The 5,052-nt window shown below is 43.2% G+C and overlaps 1 non-coding gene across 1 annotated transcript; it reads left to right on the plus strand.

Annotated features, from left to right (window-relative positions):
- Positions 1-292: 292 nt before the first annotated feature.
- Trnas-gga lies at positions 293-376 on the plus strand. The gene is given in 2 exon segments: positions 293-332; positions 342-376. It is a non-coding gene; the product is annotated as a tRNA-Ser (tRNA).
- Positions 377-5,052: the final 4,676 nt, after the last annotated feature.

The raw sequence follows: 5,052 nt of genomic DNA on the forward strand, positions 1-5,052 counted from the left end.
TGTACAGCAGAACGATTGTATGCCGACAGAGATAGTTACCATTCATGTGGTTACAGTGCTTCCAGATTGCCAATCATTAACGTCCTTTTTCTGCTGGATGTACTCGCCGGACGAAATTTTGTGACAGAGTTTTTTTATCGTTGGCCTGTGAGGAGTCGCGCTGCAAAGCCCGAGTGCGCGAATTTCGTTTCACCCTGTATATCTGCATACATACGCTTGAAGCGAATGTTCGGTGTGTGGCGGAAGGTATACTGTAACACTACTAGTCATTTCATTTCCTGTTCCACTGCCGGCCTGGGTGGCCGAGCGGTTCTAGGCGCTAGAGCCTGGAACCGCGCGACCGCTACGGTCGCAGGTTCGAATCCTGCCTCGGGCATGGATGTGTGTGATGTCCTTAGGTCAGTTACGTTCAAGTAGTTCTGAGTTCTAGGGAACTGATGACCTTAGAAGTTAAGTCCCATAGTGCTCAGAGCTATTTGAACCAGTTTTTGAACCTGTTCCACTCGTAAATAGAGTAAGTTTCAAACGACTCTCTATATACCTCAGTATGAACCCTAATATCTCGTATCTTATTTTTGTGGTCCTTAAGCGAAATGCATGTTGGTCACAGTAGATTCGTTTTGTAGTCGGCTTAAAATGGCGCTTCTCCAAATTTTCTCAGTAGTGTTTCTCGTAAAGAATGTCGTCTTCTCTCCAGGGATTCTCATTTGTGTTCACGATGCATCTCCGTCATACAACGCGCCTCCAAATTGCTTCGATGTCTTCCCTTAAGCCGACCCGGACCGGATTTCAATCACTCCAGCAGTATTCAAAAATAGGTGACATCAGCGTCTTAAACGCCGCCTCCTTTACAGATGGACCAAACTTTCATAATATTCTCCGGACAAACCGAAGTCGACCATTCGCCTTTCCTACAACAAACGCCACACTCTCTTTCCATTTCGTAACGTTTTGCAACGTTTCACCCAAATATTTAAACGACGTGAGTGTGTCAAGCACGTCTCTACTAATGCTGTGTCCGAATGTTACAGCTTTGTTTTTCTACTCATTCTAATTAACTTACATTTAGAGCTAGTTGCTGTTAATCACACCAAGTAGAAAGTTTTTCTCATCCTACTTGCGTCCTCCTACAGTCACTCAACTTCGACACATTCCCGTACACCACAGAATCATCAGATTTCTACCCACCCTTCCGCCAGATCATTTGCGTATATAGGGAGTAATAGCGTCCTATCACACTTCCCTGTGCGCTCCTGACGACACTCTTATCCCTGTTGAACACTCTCCGTAGAGGACAACATATTGGGTTCCATTACTTATGAAGCCTTCGAGCCACTCACATATCTGGGAACCTATTCTATATGCTCGTACCTTCGTTAACAGTCTAGAGTTAGGAAATTTATTATGTTCGAACTGAGTATATGTTCAAGAAGTCTGCAACAAATCGCTTTAAAGATATCGTTCTGTAATTTCGCGGTTTCGTTCTTTTATCCTGCTTATATACAAGAATCACCTGCGATTTTTTCGAGTCACTTGGAACTTTGCGCTAGGCAAATGACTCGCGATAAATGCAAGCTAAGTAAGGGGCCGATGCCGTAGGGTACTCTTTGTAAAACCGAACGGGAAATCCATCCGGACCTGTCGAGTTATTTATTTTCAACGCTTTCAGTTGTTTCCCTTCGCCAGGGATGCTTATTACTTTGTCGTTCATAAGGGACTCTGTTGGTTGGTTTTTGGGGGAAGAGACCAAACAGCGAGGTCATCGGTCTCATCGGATTAGGGAAGGAAATCGCCCGTGCCCTTTCAGAGGAACCATCCCGGCATTTGCCTGGAGCGATTTAGTGAAATCACGGAAAACCTAAATCAGGATGGCCGGACGCGGGATTGAACCGTCGTCCTCCCGAATGCGAGTCCAGTGTGCTAACCACTGCTCCACCTCGCTCGGTAAGGGACTCTGTGAGGTCGTCAGTCGACGGTATGTTTGTACGAGTCTACTGCGTGAATGATTTCTTAAATGCGAAATATAAAACTTCGATCTTCGTTCTGCTGTTTCCTACTGCCACACCAGATTGGTCAACGAGTGAATGGATGCAAGCCTTAGGCCTACGTAGCCATTCTATATAGGACCAGAATTTTGCCAGATTCTCGGCCAGATCTTTTGCTAAGGTATCACGGTGGCAGATATTGTATGATTCCCGCATAGATATTTTCACTGACGCACTAATCTCTATTAACCTTTGTCTGTCGCCCTTTTGAACTGGGAGTACAACAGCCTTTGCTTCCGCAGCATTTTCCGAAATTCGTTATTAAACCGCGTTGGGTCTTTTCTGTTCTTCATCCACTTGCTAAAAACGTACTTGGCCAGAGCACTGAAGTAATATTTTTTAAGCTTTGGCCGTAGTCCCTCTATGCCAATCGTACTGGAACTGAATGAAGTCAGTTCATTCCTGTGTGAGATGCTAAAAACTGCTTTCTAGTATCGACGCTCTCCTAGCTTTTTTGACTGATTTATTAACTCCGGTAACCACAGTCGCTATGTTATCATGATCACCAATTCGCGTCTCTATACTGACACCATCCATAAAATTCGGCCTGTCTGTAGCTGCGAGGTCTAACATATTTCCATTGCGTGTAAGCTGCCGAAGTGACTGCTCAAGACATCTTTTCGGAAAACATGTCTAAAAGTAATTTCAAGACAGTCTGCACAGCCTGCAGTAATTGCGTAGACGTCCCAAACTATACTCGGTAGGTTAAAGTCGCCTCCAACTGTATTGCAGTATCTGGGTATTTACGAGCTACTGAGTGTAGACTTTCTTTGAATAACTCTTAGAACTGCCACAGCGGAGTCCGGTGCCCGGTAGAAACATCCAACAATTGACTTGGTCTCAGCTAGACCAATTATACTCGACCATGTAACTTCACTGCCACACTCAACTACGACCTCAATAGAGACAATATTTTTGTCAACTGCAATGAAATCTTTTGCTTCAAATAATCTTTCCTGTCATATCCCTGAAAATTGACCGTTCCTCCGGAGACACTCTTTGTACTTAACATGGTAGCGTCACATATTGGGTTTCTTTCCGTTCCAATCGCGTATGACGGGTTATTGCTGCTTAAAGGCACTAATTAATCTTGTCTTCACATTCCTTACGGGAGCGATGTGCAACAGGGTAAAGAATATATATACGAGTAGATTACACACTTAAAATTCGTTCTTGAGAACTTGTAACTAGGCCTTCGCATGATAAACTGTGTCTATGTTAGAGTGTCTTCCAATTCAGGTTTTTCAGGATTTCTGCGTTGCTCTTTGAACCTGACAAACCTGTGACCATTCGTGCCCCCTTTCTATGTATACGTTAAATACCTCCTCTTAGTCTTAAATGGGGCTCCACACACATATCCCAGGTTGGGACATACGAGTGGTTTGTAAACAGTGTCTTTTGGAGTCTGACAGCATTTTTACCAGTATCTTGCCAATGAACGGATGCATGCGACTTATGATTGAGCCCTACAAAGCGTTACAACCAAGTATTTGCTCTAGTCGACTGGTCGCAATTGTGATTCTGTTACCGTTGCCAATAGGTAGCTACTATTTTGTATTTTGTGAAATGCACAATTTTACATTTCTGAACATTTAAAACACATTGTCAGCCTTTGTACCACCTAGAAATCTTATCAAGACACATGCGAATATTTGTGGATCTCTCTTCACATGGTACTTTTTTGCAGGTAAATGCTTTATCTGAAAAAAGTCTGAGGCTATTATTAATATTGCTTGCAAGATCATCAATGTAAAACATGAACAGCAAGAGACCTAACAATTCCCTGGCGCACGCCTGAAGCTACTTGTACGTTTGTTAATGACTCTCCAATTAAGGTAACACGATGCCAGTATGATATGGAAACAGCCAAAGTTTGCAAGATTCATTTTTTATGTAATGGATGACTGGTTTCAAGTTACCTCAACCCAATTTCAAATCATCCAGATAGACAAAACACTATTTTCTGAAATATCGTATAAACCATTTCAAGATTATAAGTGTTGTGACTTAGCAAGACAGCCAAGTCACAATGAGAGGAAGCCGAAAGGCACGCGTCAAGCTCACGCAGATTGGCGTGAGGTCTGGAACAGTTAAAGGAATTAATAGTAGCAAATAAAGTACGTAGTTGATGTAATACTTAACTTTAATCCACAATTGTAGAACATCTCTCTTGACGGTACATGTTATAACCACAATATAAAATAATATCAAATGCTATGGCGCCTTGCTAGGTCGTAGCAAATGACGTAGCTGAAGGCTATGCTAACTATCGTCTCGGCAAATGAGAGCGTAGTTGTCAGTGATCTATCTCTGGCTAAGTCGGCTGTACAACTGGGGCGAGTGCTAGTAAGTCTCTCTAGACCTGCCGTGTGGCGGCGCTCGGTCTGCAATCACTGACAGTGGCGACACGCGGGTCCGGCGTATACTAATGGACCGCGGCCGATTTAAAGGCTACCACCTAGCAAGTGTGGTGTCTGGCGGTGACACCGCAATAAGTATACGTATAACAAACTCAGGTTCAAGCACTTGACTTTTTGCAATCTGAAAGTAAAAGACGTTACAATACAATTCGAGGGTGAAAAATCGAGGCTACATACTCGTATATTTACTTATTACAGTCTTCGCGTTATTTAATAGTTGGGCAGACTCCGCAGCATCTTTATTGACTAACAAAATAACTTGTCTGCACCAGCGTGATGTTTTTGTGAAGGTCGTAGGAGAATTAATTCAATCACTAGACGTCTCTGCGGATAAGAGAAATTTATTCACTAGTGCCTTACGCACATGCGCAAGTCTTTTATGAGCAACCGCGGATATTAAAATGTTGTACACCACTTTAACACGTTCGGCACGCTGGAGCTCTGACGGTAGCGTTGAATTTTCGCCTGCAGAAATTGAACTTCATAGTTGACAGTTCATAGACTAGAAACGTATAGCCCAATCATGGCAACACATTCTTGATTCACTGAGTTACAATATTCCGTCGTTATTACGGAACCAGATTTTG

This window comes from Schistocerca americana, chromosome 7 (assembly GCF_021461395.2).
Source record: "Schistocerca americana isolate TAMUIC-IGC-003095 chromosome 7, iqSchAmer2.1, whole genome shotgun sequence".
In the NCBI taxonomy this organism is placed as follows: Eukaryota; Metazoa; Arthropoda; class Insecta; order Orthoptera; family Acrididae; genus Schistocerca; species Schistocerca americana.